An 18,105-nucleotide genomic window follows, 5' to 3' on the forward strand; every position below is an offset into this window, starting at 1 on the left:
CACAGCGCAGGCGCCGGATTTAAGAAGAAACAGCGCGAAGGGGGCGGCGACCACATCCCCAGAAGAGAAGAGTGACGGCCGTTGGGAGATTCACAGAGGAGGCTTCGGACCGCCTCCAGGTCTGCAGACAGGTAGTTAGGGCAAATTTTAAAACGCTTTATTGAGGGAATAACGGAATCAAAAACTAAAAGAGCCACCTTGTTAGACTGCAGCATTACTGCTGCACAAGGTGGCTCTTTTAGTTTATAACGGCTGGAGGGGGTGACAGTGGCCCTTTAATGTTTTATAAAAATAGTTTTTTTGCAACAGCTATTTCAGTTTCATATATCTAATAACTGTTGGACACAGTAATGTTTCTGCCTTGAAATGAGGTTTATTGTACTAACAGAAAATGTGCAATCTGCATTCAAACAAAATTTGACAGGTGCATAAGTATGGGCACCCTTATCATTTTCTTGTTTAAAATATTCCTACCTACTTTTTACTGACTTACTAAAGCACTTTTTTTGGTTTTGTAACCTCATTGAGCTTTGAACTTCATAGCCAGGTGTATGCAATCATGAGAAAAGCTACTTAAGTGGCCACTTGCAAGTTGTTCTCCTGTTTGAATCTCCTCTGAAGAGTGGCATCATGGGCTCCTCAAAACAACTGTCAAATGATCTGAAAACAAAGATTATTCAACATAGTTGTTCAGGGGAAAGATACAAAATGCTGTCTAAGAGATTTAACCTGTCAATTTCCACTGTGAGGAGCATAGTAAGGAAATGGAAGAACACAGGTACAGTTCTTGTTAAGGCCTGAAGTGGCAGGCCAAGAAAAACATCAGAAAGGCAGAGAAGAAGAATGGTGAGATCAGTCAAGGACAATCCTCAGACCACCTCCAGAGAGCTGCAGCATCAACTTGCTGCAGATGGTGTCACTGTGCATCGGTCAACTATACAACGCACTTTGCACAAGGAGAAGCTGTATGGGAGAGTGATGTGAAATAAACCGTTTCTGCAAGCACACCACAGAGTTGGCTGAGGTATGCAAAAGCACATTTGGAGAAGCCAATTTCTTTTTGGAAGAAGGTCCTGTGGACTGATGAAACCAAGATTGAGTTGTTTGGTCATACAAAAAGGCGTTATGCATGGCGGCCAAAAAACACAGCATTCCAAGAAAAACACTTGCTACCTACAGTAAAATGTGGTGGAGGTTCCATCATGCTTTGGGGCTGTGTGGCCAATGCCGGCACCGTGAATCTTGTTAAAGTTGAGGGATGCATGGATTCCTCTCAGTATCAGCAGATTCTTGACAATAATGTTCATAAATCAGTGACAAAGTTGAAGTTACGCAGGGGATGGATCTTTCAGGGAGACAATGATCCAAAACACCGCTCCAAATCTACTCAGGAATTCATGCAGAGGAACAATTACACTGTTCTGGAATGGCCATCCCAGTCCCCAGACCTGAATATCATTGAACATCTGTGGGATCATTTGAAGAGGGCTGTCCATGCTCGGCGACCATCAAACTTAACTGAACTGGAATTGTTTTGTAAAGAGGAATGGTCAAAAATACCTTCATCCAGGATCCAGGAACTCATTAAAAGCTACAGGAAGTGACTAGAGGCTGTTATTTTTGCAAAAGGAGGATCTACTAAATGTTAATGTCACTTTTCTGGTGAGGTGCCCATATTTATGCACCTGTCAAATTTTGTTTGACTGCAGATTGCACATTTTCTGTTAGTACAACAAACCTCATTTCAAGGCAGAAACATTACTGTGTCCAACAGTTATTAGATATATGAAACTGAAATAGCTGTTGCAAATAAAACAATTTTTATAAAACATTAAGCTTAAGATTAATAGGGGTGCCCAAACTTTTTCATATAACTGTATTACAAATATTCATAACATTATAAAGACTTACCAATATTTAAATAAAACAAAAAGTTTAGTTACTTTTTAAATATATGAATAAATGTCTAGTACTGTTTGATCTCTGGTGGTTCTCCACTATGGGCTAAGTTGCTTACAAAATGTCACTGGGTAAGTTCTGCCCCAGATGTCTGTGTGAGGCAACACTATGGCATTGATTGAATCAAGCCAATGTATAAGGTGAAGGACAGCTGCCACTCCAGTGCTGCAGCTCTGGTGGTCCCCGCTGTTCGGGCACTGTTGATGTCACATGAATTATTCATGTGCTTGCTGCAGGCAAACACTAGCCTTAAGGCCCCGTCTCACATAGCGAGATCGCTAGCGAGATCGCTGCTGAGTCACAAGTTTTGTGACGCAACAGCGACCTCCATAGCGATCTCGCTATGTGTGACACGTACCAGCGATCAGGCCCCTGCTGCGAGATCGCTGGTCGTGTCGGAATGGCCTGGACCTTTTTTTGGTCGTTGAGGCCCCGCTGACATTGCTGAATCGGTGTGTGTGACACCGATCCAGCGATGTCTTCACTGGTAACCAGGGTAAACATCGGGTTACTAAGCGCAGGGCCGCGCTTAGTAACCCGATGTTTACCCTGGTTACCAGCGTAAATGAAAAAAAAAACAAACACTACATACTCGCCTTCTGATGTCCGTCAGGTCCCTTGCCGTCTGCTTCCTGCTCTCACTGAGATCCGGCCGTACAGTGAGAAGTGAGAGCACAGCAGTGACGTCACCGCTGCGCTCTGCTCTCAGCTCTCAGTGTACGGCGGCTCAGTCAGAGCAGGAAGCAGACGGCAAGGGACCTGGACACCGAAAGGCGAGTATGTAGTGTTTGTTTTTTTTGGTAACCAGGGTAAACATCGGGTTACTAAGCGCGGCCCTGCGCTTAGTAACCCGATGTTTACCCTGGTTACCGGGTGCTGCAGGGGGACTTCGGCATCGTTGATGACAGTTTCAACGATGCCGAAGTCGTTCCCCTGATCGTTGGTCGCTGGAGAGCGGTCTGTGTGACAGCTCCCCAGCGACCACACAGCGACTTACCAACGATCACGGCCAGGTCGTATCGCTGGTCGTGATCGTTGGTAAATCGCTTAGTGAGACGGGGCCTTTAGCACTCACCTGTTGAACATGTCAACGCGTCAGCTAAGGCAAGTGATTGAATACAGCAGTCACATGAATGATTGATATGATGTTGTTGTTGTTGTTGTTGGACAAGATGGAACCATGAAACTGGAAATTTGAAATACTAAATTTATTAATAAAAGTTATTTAATAATAATAAGACACTTAGCTATTACCCCTTTAAAAAAAATCCCTGGCAATTATTGCAATAAGTATTAGGCCACGTTCACAGGTTCAGTATTTGGTCACTATTTTACCTCAGTATAGATTAATTAAAACCGAGAATGGGTGATAAATACAGAAGTCGTGACGTGACATGACGTGTTTCTACAGTATTAGGCTAGGTTCACATTGCGTTAATGGGTGTCCGCTAGCGGACTCCGTTACATGGCGCAATTGTCGCAATTAACGCTATGTAACGGGTCCGTTAGAGCACCCATTGACCGCAATGTGCTAACGGGTCGCTAACGCATCGCTGACGCATGCCATTTTTGGCATGCGCTAGCGATGTCCTGTTATTTTCAAACGGACCTCGAACGCTGCTTGCAGCGTCCGAGGTCCGTTCCTCGCTAGCACAGATCGGGCATCTGCTATAGCGGGATCGCCAAACACGATCCCTTTTGGGAGATTGCATTAGCGCAATCCGCTAGCGTATGCGCTAAACGGATTGCCATAATGCAATGTGAACCTAGCCTTTTACTTTTCCGCTGATTGTTCCTCTCCTGATTTTGGCTTACAAATACTGTTGTCAAATACTGACCAAACACTGAACGTGTGGACGTGGCCTTAATCTCAATATTAATTCCCACATTCACCCACATTCAGCTGTTGGTAATAATGTAAAACATCCTATAATTTTAGAAATATATCTACATGGCTTTTTGGGTATGTTCATCCATTGTGGACATGCTAGAATGTTCTAGGTGGAAAAATTCTATGTATTATAATACACCTTTTAACTGCAGTATGTTTATTTTATGCTCTCGATTATAACTTTTGCAATGCAAAGGGTGAAATCCCTGGCAAATCTGCAGTAAAATAACAAAAATTCATATGTATCTCATGCAAATTTTGTTGCAGATTTACTACTGACTAAAAATATGTCCTGTGCCCTGTGTTGGCATTGTCTGTATAAATTATAAAGAAATTACCAGTTTAGAACAAATAAATAACAGTTTGCACACTAAGCATTTCTGTCAACAGACTAGAACATAAGATCAATTCAGACAAAAAGATTTCCAGCATTAGAGACCTTTTATTCCGATGCGTCTATGTGATTTGTAGATGTTGCTAGGTTACAGACCATTGAATTGTCTATAAAAATGTTTCTTTCCTTTTCAGCTTGGACTTTTTTCTTCTTGTCTGGGTTCGTAACAGTGTGCAAAGAATATACTGCACAGCGTACCTTATTTATGACTCTAACAGCAGTATTTCTTCTTTTTTCAAATATGTTCACATGTTACTCTTATTTTTTAGCATCCTAAATGTTGTAGTTACTTTGTCACACACAGAAAGACTACCAAGTATTCTGGTTTGCAGATCTCAAGCACACTCTGATATCAGACCTCAGTCTCAACTTTTGAGAACTCAAGGTTTTGCAACATCATTTGTACATCATGCTCATCTGTAGTTGGGACATATGATGGCGCACTGGCCATCTGGTAATTCCATCAATTGCCAGATGGGCCAGTCTGATTGTGGTCCACATCAATTGCCAGTCTAATAATGGTATCGGCACCCTCAAGACGCCGGTACTGTTAACAGCTATGGCAGAGCATGGTGGCTCAGCTCTGGGCTCCATCGCTAACTACAGCAGGATGCAGGATACTTTCAGGTCTTGGTAGCTGTGATGGACCATCACATTGTATTGGGCCTGTGAGGGAGAACCTCATACTATATGAGGGCTGGGGGCCATCATACCATATGGGGGCTGTGGGGAATCATCATACGTTATGGAAAGCTGTGAGGGACCATCATACTGTCTTGGAGTTGAAAGGGACCATCATACTATGTTTGTGGACCATCATACGGTGTGGGGCACAGTGGAACTTTAATATTTTGTAGGGGGATGTGGAAACCATCATACTCTGTAGTGGAATGTGGTGGACCCATCATACTTTTTGGAGGTCTGAGGGAGCACATTGAAAGGTGGGTGTGAGTGTAGATGTGTGTGTAGTGATGGAGAAGGCAATGATGGGAGTGTGAGGGCAACGATGGGGGTGGGGTAACCACGTGTGGCCATTATACTGTATGCAGTATCATGTGGGGCCATTATACTGTACCCAGCATCATGTGCAGCCATTATACTGTACCCAGCATCATGTGGGGCCATTATACTTTACCCGGCATCGTGTGGCGCCATTATACTGTATGGAACATCATGTGAGGCTATTATACTGTATGCAGCATCATGTGGAGCCATTATACAGTACACAGCATCATGTGGGGCCATTATACTGTACAAAGCATCATGTGAGGCCATTATACAGTAAACAGCATCATGTGGGCCCATTATACTGTATGGAGCATCACATGGGGCCAGTATACTGTACGCAGTATCATGTGGGGCCATTACACTGTACACAGCATCATGTGGGGCCATTAAACAGTATGGAGCACTGTGTGGCCATTATACAGTATAGAGCATCATGTGTGGCCATTATATAGTATGGAGCACTATGTGTGGCCATTATACAGTCTGGAGCATCATGTGTGGCCATTATACAGTATGGAACACTGTGTGGCCATTATACAGTATTGAGCATCGTGTGTGGCCATTATACAGTATAGCGCATAATGTGTGGCCATTATACAGTATGGAGCACTGTGTGGCCATTATACAGTATAGAGCATCATGTGTGGCCATTATACTGTATGGAGCATCATGTGTGGCTATTATACAGTATGGAGCACTATGTGGCCATTATACAGTACGGAGCACTGTGTGGCCATTATACAGTATGGAGCATCATGTGTGGCCATTATACAGTATGGAGCATCATGTGTGGCCATTATACAGTAAGGAGCACTATGTGTGGCCATTATACAGTTTGGAGCATCATGTGTGGCCATTATACAGTATGGAGCACTATGTGTGGCCATTATACAGTACGGAGCACTGTGTGGCCATTATACAGTATGGAGCATCATGTGTGACCATTATACAGTATGGAGCATCATGTGTGGCCATTATACAGTAAGGAGCACTATGTGTGGCCATTATACAGTTTGGAGCATCATGTGTGGCCATTATACAGTATGGAGCACTATGTGTGGCCATTTTACAGTTTGGAGCATCATGAGTAGCCATTATACAGTATGGAGCACTGTGTGGCCATATCTTTTTGTTCATGATTATTGTTTATGAAACAGTATGATCAGCAGTGCTAAATGGGTTTGGTTGGGGTGTGGATATGGGTGTGACTAGTTGTGAAATTGGTGTGGTTGGAGGCGTGGCCTAAAATTTGCCGCAGTGTATGCAGCAACTTGTCCCTCTTTCCATTCTTCAAAAGTTGGGAGGTATGTTATTATTATTGTTATTATTATTATTATTATTATTATTATTATTAAGTCTTATACAGTGGTTTTAGTGGGAATATTGGTAGTAGAATATCTTGATTTCCTGCAAGCAACATAATGGCTACACATGATGCTTAATACTGTATAATGGCCACACAGTGCTCCATACTGTATAATGGCCACACATGATGCTCCATACTTTATAATGGCCACACATAGTGCTCCATACTGTATAATGGCCACACATGATGCTCTATACTGTATAAGCCTGTACTGTGTGATCTCTCCACATCTGCTAAATGGGTAAGGAACAAAACCTTGGGCTTATTATTTGATGGATATTTTTGCTAATGAGATACCCCTGATTTAAGGACAAGTGATAAGAGATACTCTGACTACTAGGTCCTAAGGGGTTCTGTTTCCCATGGTATCTGTATTTAAGCACACAGCACTTTATTATATATGTTTAGCAGTAGGTGGTAGGTCACACAGGTCTGGTACCAATTGTGTTCCCTTGCTGAGCATGTTATGAACTTCAGTATATTTGATAGATCAAGTTATGGATTGATATATTGTACAAATAAAATTGATTATATTTTTAAACTATTCTGGACTGGAACTCCTTTTTTTCTATGAGTAAAATGTATTGCTCCATACAGTATTATGGGCACCACATAGTCCTCTATACAGTATTGTGGGCACCGCACAGTGCTCCATACAGAATAACATGCCCCATATATTGCTCCACACAGTATTTTTGGTACCATATAGTGCTCCATACAGTATAATGAGCCCCATATATTACTCCATACAGAATAATGAACCCCATATATTGCTCCATTCAGAATAATAAGCCACATATATTGCTCCGTTCAGTATTATGGGTACCACATAGCACTCTAGACAGAATAACATGCCCCATATATTGCTCCATACAGAATAATGATTCCCATATATTGCTCCATGAAGTATAATGTGCCCTATATAATACTCCATAGAGAATAATGAGCCTTATACCTGTATATACATCATCACTAGCCCCAGCCCACTGAACCCAGCACCACCTGTCTATATCATCACCAGCCCCAGCCCACTTAGCCTAGCACCACCTGTATATACATCAGCCCAGCTACAGCCAGCCCCCAGCCCCTGTATATACATCAGCCCAAGCCCCCAGCACCTGTATATACATCAGACCAGCCAGCCCCTGCATATACATTAGCCCAGCCACAGCCAGCCCCGGTATATACATCAGCCCAGCCAGCCCCCAGCCCCTGTATATACATACATCAGCCCAGCCACAGCCAGCCCAAGCACGTGACCTGTATGTACATCAGCCAAGCCAGCCCCCAACCCCTGTATATACATCAGCCACAGCCAGCTCCCAGCCCCTGTATATACATCAGCCCAGCCCCAGGCCCCAGCTCAGCACCTGTAGCAATTGCCTCAGGAGCGCACGGATACAAGGAGCTCCTCCGGATGCTTGAGACCTGATGCTGACACGTTCAGCAGCGTGCTGCAGCCAGGGGCAGGAGACGGGGAGAGGAGAGCACTCTCTCTCCGCCCATAAAGAACGTCCTGATGTACAACATCAGGTGTTCTTAACCCCTCTGTGCAGGGCACACGGGCCACTGACTCACTGATGTGCGCACCTGTAAAGCCGCCGTGCCCGAAGATTTAAAGGGCCGTCGGCAGGAAATACAGGTGGCCAGGCCTGTTGTGATTTTGCTTTTTGCTCCCTCTAGTGGTCATTAGTGATTTGACTCTGGAGCGTCTGTCTTTTCCTATATCCTCACCTGGGCCGTTAGTTCAGGGGCGTTGCTATATAAGCTCCCTGGACCTTCAGTTCAATGCCTGGCATCGTTGAAATCAGAGCTAATCTGTTGTGCTCTTGTCCTCTGATCCTGGTTCCTGTTTTTCAAGCTAAGTCTGCTTCTTTGCTTTTTGCTTTTGTTTTGTTTGGTATTTTTGTCCAGCTTGTTCCTATCTGTATCCTGACCTTTGCTGGAAGCTCTAGGGGGCTGGTGTTCTCCCCCCGGACCGTTAGACGGTTCGGGGGTTCTTGAATCTCCAGCGTGGATTTTTATAGGGTTTTTGTTGACCAGATAAGTTATCTTGCTATATTCTGCTATTAGTAAGCTGGCCTCTCTTTGCTGAACCTGGTTCATTTCTGTGTTTGTCATTTCCTCTTACCTCACCGTTATTATTTGTGGGGGGCTTGTATCTTGCTTTGGGGTCCCTTTCTCTGGAGGCAAGAGAGGTCTTTGTTTTCTTCTCCTAGGGGTAGTTAGATTCTCCGGCTGGCGCGAGTCATCTAGCGATCACCGTAGGCATGATCCCCGGCTACTTCTAGTGTTGGCGTTAGGAGTAGCTATTTGGTCAACCCAGTTACCACAGCCCTATGAGCTGGATTTTTGTATCTTGCAGACTTACACGTTCCTCTGAGACCCTGTCCACTGGGGTCATAACAGTATGCCAGGCCAGTATTAAATGTTTAATGCATTGCAGAAGTGGGATTATAAGAAAGAAAATTTTGAGTTTTTTTTTTTTTCCCTCTCTCATTTTTTTTTTTCTTTTCCCCTTTACCTCAGAGTGGCTTAAGCTTGCTGCAGACATGAATGTCCAGACCTTGATTACAAGTGTGGACCAGCTTGCCGCTCGTGTGCAGGGTATACAAGATTATGTTACCAGAAATCCTAGGTCTGAACCCAAGATTCCGATTCCTGAACTGTTTTCAGGAGACCGATTTAAGTTTAGGAATTTCAGGAATAATTGTAAATTATTTTTGTCCCTGAAACCTTGTTCGTCTGGAGACTCTGCTCAACAAGTAAAAATTGTTATTTCATTCTTACGGGGTGACCCTCAGGATTGGGCTTTTTCGTTGGCGCCAGGAGATCCGGCATTGGCTGATATTGATGCGTTTTTTCTGGCGCTCGGTTTACTTTATGAGGAACCCAATCTTGAGATTCAGGCAGAGAAAGCCTTGCTGGCTATGTCTCAGGGCCAGGACGAGGCTGAGGTGTATTGCCAAAAATTTCGGAAATGGTCCGTGCTGACACATTGGAACGAGTGTGCACTGGCCGCTAATTTTAGAAATGGCCTTTCTGAGGCCATTAAGAATGTTATGGTGGGTTTTCCCATTCCCACAGGTCTGAATGATACCATGTCCCTGGCTATTCAAATTGACCGGCGGTTGCGGGAGCGCAAAACCGCAAATTCCCTCATGTTGTTGTCTGAACAGACACCTGATGTGATGCAATGTGATAGAAAAACCGCAAATTCCCTCATGGTGTTGTCTGAACGGACACCTGATTTGATGCAATGTGATAGAATCCTGACTAGAAATGAGAGGAAAATTCATAGACGCCGGAATGGCTTGTGCTACTACTGTGGTGATTCTACACATGTTATCTCAGCATGCTCTAAACGTATATCTAAGGTTGTTAGTCCTGTCACCGTTGGTAATTTGCATCCTAAGTTTATTCTGTCTGTAACTTTGATTTGCTCACTGTCATCTTATCCTGTCTTGGCGTTTGTAGATTCAGGTGCTGCCCTGAGTCTTATGGATCTCTCATTTGCTAAGCGCTGTGGTTTTATTCTTGAACCATTAGAAAATCCTATCCCTCTTAGGGGTATTGATGCTACGCCATTGGCAGAAAATAAGCCGCAGTATTGGACACAGGTTACCATGTGCATGACTCCTGAACACCGCGAGGTGATACGTTTTCTCGTTCTACATAAAATGCATGATTTGGTTGTTTTGGGGCTGCCATGGTTACAGACCCATAATCCAGTCCTTGACTGGAAGGCTATGTCAGTGTCTAGTTGGGGCTGTCGTGGTATTCATGAGGATTCCCTGCCTGTGTCTATTGCTTCTTCTACGCCTTCGGAAGTTCCGGAGTACTTGTCTGATTATCAGGATGTCTTTAGCGAGTCCAGGTCCAGTGCATTGCCTCCTCATAGGGAATGTGACTGTGCAATAGATTTGATTCCAGGCAGTAAATTTCCTAAGGGAAGACTGTTTAATCTGTCGATACCTGAACATACCGCTATGCGTTCATATATCAAGGAGTCTCTGGAGAAAGGACACATCCGTCCGTCTTCTTCCCCTCTTGGTGCGGGATTCTTTTTTGTGGCTAAAAAGGACGGATCTTTGAGGCCTTGTATTGACTATCGGCTTTTAAATAAGATCACTGTCAAATTTCAGTATCCTTTGCCGCTGTTGTCTGACTTGTTTGCCCGGATTAAAGGTGCCAAGTGGTTTACCAAGATAGACCTTCGATGCGTACAACCTTGTGCGCATTAAGCAAGGGGATGAATGGAAAACCGCATTCAATACGCCCGAAGGTCATTTTGAGTACTTGGTGATGCCTTTTGGGCTCTCTAATGCCCCTTCAGTTTTTCAGTCCTTTATGCATGACATTTTCCGGAACTATCTGGATAAATTTCTGATCGTTTATCTGGATGATATTCTGTTTTTTTCTGATAATTGGGACTCGCATGTGGAGCAGGTCAGGATGGTCTTTAAAATTTTGCGTGAAAATTCTTTGTTTGTCAAGGGCTCAAAGTGTCTTTTTGGTGTACAGAAGGTTCCCTTTTTGGGGTTCATTTTTTCCCCTTCTGCTGTGGAGATGGACCCAGTCAAGGTCCGAGCTATTCTTGATTGGACTCAGCCCTCGTCAGTTAAGAGTCTTCAGAAGTTCTTGGGTTTCGCTAACTTCTACCGTCGTTTTATCGCTAACTTTTCTAGCATTGTGAAACCTTTGACGGATATGACCAAGAAGGGCTCCGATGTGGTTAATTGGGCTCCTGCTGCCGTGGAGGCTTTCCAGGAGTTGAAACGTCGGTTTACTTCGGCGCCTGTTTTGTGCCAGCCTGATGTCTCGCTTCCCTTTCAAGTTGAGGTGGATGCTTCAGAGATTGGAGCAGGGGCCGTTTTGTCGCAGAGAGGCCCTGGTTGCTCTGTTATGAGACCTTGCGCCTTTTTTTCTAGGAAGTTTTCGCCTGCGGAGCGAAATTATGATGTGGGCAATCGGGAGTTGTTGGCCATGAAATGGGCATTTGAGGAGTGGCGTCATTGGCTCGAGGGTGCTAAGCATCGTGTGGTGGTCTTGACTGATCACAAAAATCTGATGTATCTCGAGTCTGCTAAACGCCTGAATCCTAGACAGGCCCGCTGGTCATTGTTTTTCTCCCGTTTTGACTTTGTTGTCTCGTATTTACCAGGTTCAAAGAATGTGAAGGCCGATGCTCTTTCCAGGAGCTTTGTGCCTGATGCTCCTGGAGTCGCTGAACCTGTTGGTATTCTTAAGGATGGTATTATCTTGTCAGCTATTTCTCCTGATCTGCGACGTGTGTTGCAGAGATTTCAGGCTGATAGGCCTGATTCTTGTCCACCTGACAGACTGTTTGTGCCTGATAAGTGGACCAGCAGAGTCATTTCCGAGGTTCATTCCTAGGTGTTGGCAGGTCACCCAGGAATTTTTGGCACCAGAGATCTGGTGGCCAGATCCTTTTGGTGGCCTTCCTTGTCTAGGGATGTGCGGTCATTTGTACAGTCCTGTGGGACTTGTGCTCGAGCTAAGCCTTGCTGTTCTCGTGCCAGCGGGTTGCTCTTGCCCTTGCCTGTCCCTAAGAGACCTTGGACACATATCTCCATGGATTTCATTTCTGATCTTCCGGTGTCTCAGGGCATGTCTGTTATCTGGGTGATATGTGATCGCTTCTCCAAGATGGTCCATTTGGTTCCTTTGCCTAAACTGCCTTCCTCTTCCGATCTGGTTCCTGTGTTTTTCCAGAACGTGGTTCGTTTGCACGGCATCCCTGAGAATATTGTGTCAGACAGAGGATCCCAGTTCGTTTCCAGATTCTGGTGATCCTTTTGTAGTAGGATGGGCATTGACTTGTCGTTTTCGTCTGCTTTCCATCCTCAGACTAATGGACAGACGGAGCGAACTAATCAGACTTTGGAGGCTTATTTGAGGTGTTTTGTCTCTGCTGATCAGGACGATTGGGTGACCTTCTTGCCGTTAGCTGAGTTTGCCCTTAATAATCGGGCTAGTTCCGCCACCTTGGTTTCGCCGTTTTTCTGCAACTCTGGTTTCCACCCTCGTTTTTCTTCGGGTCATGTGGAACCTTCTGACTGCCCTGGGGTGGATTCTGTGGTGGATAGGTTGCAGCGGATCTGGAATCTTGTGGTGGACAACTTGAAGTTGTCACAGGAGAGGGCTCAGCGCTTTGCCAACCGCCGCCGCGGTGTGGGTCCCCGACTACGTGTTGGGGATTTGGTGTGGCTTTCTTCCCGCTTTGTTCCTATGAAGGTTTCCTCTCCCAAATTTAAACCTCGTTTTATTGGTCCTTACAAGATATTGGAAATTCTTAATCCTGTATCCTTTCGCCTGGATCTACCTGTGTCGTTTGCTATCCACAACGTGTTTCATAGGTCCTTGTTGCGGCGGTACGTTGTGCCTGTGGTTCCTTCTGCTGAGCCTCCTGCTCCGGTGTTGGTTGAGGGCGAGTTGGAGTACGTGGTGGAGAAGATCTTGGATTCTTGTCTCTCCAGGCGGAGGCTTCAGTACCTGGTCAAGTGGAAGGGCTATGGTCAGGAAGATAATTCCTGGGTGGTCGCCTCTGATGTTCATGCGGCCGATTTAGTTCGTGCCTTCCACGCCGCTCATCCTGATTGCCCTGGTGGTCGTGGTGAGGGTTCGGTGACCCCTCACTAAGGGGGGGGTACTGTTGTGATTTTGCTTTTTGCTCCCTCTAGTGGTCATTAGTGATTTGACTCTGGAGCGTCTGTCTTTTCCTATATCCTCACCTGGGCCGTTAGTTCAGGGGCGTTGCTATATAAGCTCCCTGGACCTTCAGTTCAATGCCTGGCATCGTTGAAATCAGAGCTAATCTGTTGTGCTCTTGTCCTCTGATCCTGGTTCCTGTTTTTCAAGCTAAGTCTGCTTCTTTGCTTTTTGCTTTTGTTTTGTTTGGTATTTTTGTCCAGCTTGTTCCTATCTGTATCCTGACCTTTGCTGGAAGCTCTAGGGGGCTGGTGTTCTCCCCCCGGACCGTTAGACGGTTCGGGGGTTCTTGAATCTCCAGTGTGGATTTTTATAGGGTTTTTGTTGACCAGATAAGTTATCTTGCTATATTCTGCTATTAGTAAGCTGGCCTCTCTTTGCTGAACCTGGTTCATTTCTGTGTTTGTCATTTCCTCTTACCTCACCGTTATTATTTGTGGGGGGCTTGTATCTTGCTTTGGGGTCCCTTTCTCTGGAGGCAAGAGAGGTCTTTGTTTTCTTCTCCTAGGGGTAGTTAGATTCTCCGGCTGGCGCGAGTCATCTAGCGATCACCGTAGGCATGATCCCCGGCTACTTCTAGTGTTGGCATTAGGAGTAGCTATTTGGTCAACCCAGTTACCACAGCCCTATGAGCTGGATTTTTGTATCTTGCAGACTTACACGTTCCTCTGAGACCCTGTCCACTGGGGTCATAACACAGGCCTCATCATGATAGGTGCGCGGTGAGTCCCTGTTTCTAGGGGGGCAGCTTCCCCCTCTCGCCCATGTTCCAAGCAGCTTTAGATGTAAATGGAGGAGAAAACCTCCTGAAATGCCCAAGTTCTGCCTCCACCCAGACTGCTGCTCTCTGTGCGAAATGGTGCAATGTTGCACCAACGTCCAAACTGCGCTGTTCTTTCTTGATGACTGGTCCCAGCGGCTCCGCCACCCACATTGTTCCCTTCACAGAAGACATTTTCTCCGTTGGTGTGACCTAGATGCTGTGTGTGAAGGGGGCTGGCCGACTGCGGACAGTGGCCCTTTCTCCACCACCGCCTATTACAGGGAAGGCGGCTGGCTGCCACTGAAGTGAGTGGGGATCTGTCTCCCATCACCATCACGGCACGTGCATGCACAGAGAAGGGGCCTGGCTTGGGTACTGAAATGCACGGTCAGCCAGCCCCACATTGCTCTGGTCTCCTGATGGTAGGACGCTGCCTCCTGTGTCGGCACAAGCCATTGGTTGAGCTGCCGGGTGGAGATTGATGAAGAATATCAGTAAGCATCTTGTATTTCTAACACGGCAGCACCCCATTTCTAGAGAGCAAAAACCCCGCAATCCTCTTTCCTGGATGTGAGGGCACAGGCTGTAATTCGCAGTGACATGTCTGTGCTCTGGATTGCAGCTCTCATACATACATCGTGTATCTCAGCTATGCGCTGTGTACGGTGTATACATCGTGTATCTCAGCTCTGCGCTGTGTACAGTGTATACGTCATGTTTCTCAGCACTAGAGATGAGCGGTGTTCGAGTCGAACTTTTCGCCAATCTCAAATTCGAGCTGTTTTGGGTGGTGTTCGAGTCTTTCGACGAACCCGAACAATTTGCTTAAAATTCGGCTGTCCGAGTTTCTGTGCGATAACTGTTCGTTCACCAAAAGCCTAGCTTGATTTGCACATTAAAACTGTTTATCATTGTTAATGGACTGTTTCAGTGTATAGTGGGCGGGGGATAGATCTGTGCTGCAATAACGCCGATCTCCATTTTTTTTTTTCCTGCATTTACAGAGGGGCGGCGCAGTCTCTCAGCCTATCAGCAGTGCACACACACACAGCAATGTGCATGTGATGCACACAAGCAAGGGCATGTGTCATTGGCTGTGTATGTCACATGTCCTTGACCTATAAGGACCAGCCATTTGCCCCATCACCACCATTTCCTCACTGCTACAGCTAAGTGTTAGACGGCACCGCTGCTGCTGTGGGCGCTATACAGGCAAAGAGTGTTTTTTTGGAGCGAATTGTCAGAGAGATAGGTTTAGGGAGTCGGGAGGAGTCGGGACTAGTTGTAATATCAGCCCTTTTCAGGGTAGGTTACAGCAGTTCATAGCACTGTTTGCCAGGCAGGTCTGAGCCAGTGCTGTGCAAGTGTTTGTCAATCTAGCTCAGCCAATCATTTTGGGATAGTAGCATTGTCTGATAGTCATCTGAGTAGCCCGCCTGTGAAGCTAGCTACAGCACCTGTGTATCTCTGTGTATTTTACTGCATCTAACCCAGTAAATCGTTTTCGGGTTTTGGGCTTAGTAGCAGTGTCTGCACGTCAGCAGAGTAGCCCGCCTGTGAAACAAACTATAACGCCTGTGTATCTCAATTTTTACTGCATCTAATCCAGTTAATATTTTTGGGCCTAGAACCAGTGTCTTCACGTCAGCAGAGTAGCCTGCCTGTGAAACAAACTATACCGCCTGTGTATCTCAACTTTTACTGCATCTAATCCAGTTAATTGTTATGAGCTGGTGGTTTAGGAGCAACATGGAACGTGCTCTGGAGGAGGTGGTACCTGTACTGACCGCAGTTCCTGAGCTTAACACAACACTAGAAGTAGCCGTGGGATGTTCCTGTCACTCCCTAGACACCTCGTCACAGCCGGAGGGCTAACTACCCCTAAAGATAGAAACAGGAAAGCTATCTTGCCTCAGAGAAAATCCCCAAAGGATAGGACAGCCCCCCACAAATATTGACTGTGAGTGGAGAGGGAAATGACATACGCAGAATAAAACCAGGATGTAGCAAAGGAGGCCAGTCTAACTAGATAAATAGAACAGGAAAGAATACTGTGCGGTCAGTATTTAAAACTAGAAAAATCCACCACAGAGTTTACAAAAATCTCCACACCTGACTAAAGGTGTGGAGGGTAGATCTGCTTCCCAGAGCTTCCAGCTTAACTGAATAAATCCATACTGACAAGCTGGACTAGAAAAAACATAGAAAGTGCAGAAAGATTAAGTCCACAACAAGTGGACTGCAAAAGAACAAAGCAAGGACCTATCTTTGCTGAACTGGTCAGAATATCAGGGAAATCCAAGCAGAGATGTGAATCCAACCAGGAACCATTGACAACTGGCACAGGCTGAAGGATAGAACCAGGCTAAATAGTCGAGCCAGAAAGACAATCAGTGGAAGCAGCCGCTGACTACTAAATCCAAGGAGCAGCAGTACCACTTAAAACCACCGGAGGGAGCCCAAGAGCAGAACTCGCAAAAATGCCACTTACAACCACCAGAGGGAGCCCAAGAGCGGAATTCACAACAGTTAAAAGTTTTGGGCCTAGGAGCAGTGTCTGCACGTCAGCAGAGTAGCCCACCTGTGAAACAAACTATACCGCCTGTGTATCTCAATTTTTACTGCATCTAATCCAGTTAATAGTTTTGGGCCTAGGAGAAGTGTCTGCACGTCAGCAGAGTAGCCCCCCTGTGAAACTAACTATACCGCCTGTGTATCTCTATTTTTACTGAATCTAATCCAGTTAATAGTTTTGGGCCTAGGAGCAGTATCTGCACGTCAGCAGAGTAGCCCGCCTGTGAAACTAACAATACTGCCTGTGTATCTCAATTTTTACTGCATCTAATCCAGTTAATAGTTTTGGGCCTAGGAGCAGTGTCTGCTAGTGTTGAGCGACACCGTCCGATACTTGAAAGTATCGGTATCAGAAAGTATCGGCCGATACCGGCAAAGTATCGGATCTAATCCGATACCGATACCCGATACCAATACAAGTCAATGGGACACTAAGTATCGGACGGTATCCTGTATGGTTCCCAGGGTCTGAAGGAGAGGAAACTCTCCTTCAGGCCCTGGGATCCATATCAATGTGTAAAAGAAAGAATTAAAATAAAAAATAGGGATATACTCACCCTCTGACGCGCCCTGGACTTTACCACCGTAACCGGGAGCCGTTGTACCTAAGAATGCGCGCTTGAAGGGCCTTAGATGACGTCACGGCGCTCTGATTGGTCCGTAGAGGTCGCGTGACCGCTACTCGACCAATCACAAAGCCGTGACGTCACCTAAGGTCTTTCAAGCGCTTGAAAGACCTTAGGTGACGTCACGGCTTTGTGATTGGTCGAGTAGCGGTCACTAGGGTTGAGCGAAACGGGTCGTGCATTTTCATAAGTCGCTGACTTTTGGCAAAGTCGGCGTCTCATGAAACCCGACCCCGATCCCTGTGGGGGTCGGCCATGCGGTACGCGGTCTTGGCGGCAAAGTCGCGTGTCGTATGACGCGTCTAGCGCCATTTTTTCAGCCAATGAATGAGTGTGGGCAGAGTGATGACATAGGTCTTAGGGGAGTGAACACCTATTGTCATGTTCTCGCTTGTGCGCAGTAGGGATTTGGAATGTGCAATACGAAATTTTCGGAGGAGGAGGAGGAGGAGGAGGAGGAGGAGAAAAAAAAAAATTAAATTCCTTCATCGGGTTTCGTGTTTCGGCCGAAACCCGACTTTTAACGGTGGTCGGCCGATTTCACTCGACTCGACTTTTAAGACAGTCGGGTTTCACAAAACCCGACTCGACCCTAAAAAACTAAAGGTCGCTCAACCCTAGCGGTCACGCATCTAATCCAGTTAATAGTTTTGGGCCTAGGAGCAGTGTCTGCACGTCAGCAGACTAGCCCGCCTGTGAAACAAACTATACCGCCTGTGTAATTCTATTTTTACTGCATCTAATCCAGTTAATAGTTTTGGGCCTAGGAGCAGTGTCTGCACGTCAGCAGAG

This window comes from Ranitomeya variabilis, chromosome 3 (assembly GCF_051348905.1).
Source record: "Ranitomeya variabilis isolate aRanVar5 chromosome 3, aRanVar5.hap1, whole genome shotgun sequence".
NCBI classification, from domain to species: domain Eukaryota; kingdom Metazoa; phylum Chordata; class Amphibia; order Anura; family Dendrobatidae; genus Ranitomeya; species Ranitomeya variabilis.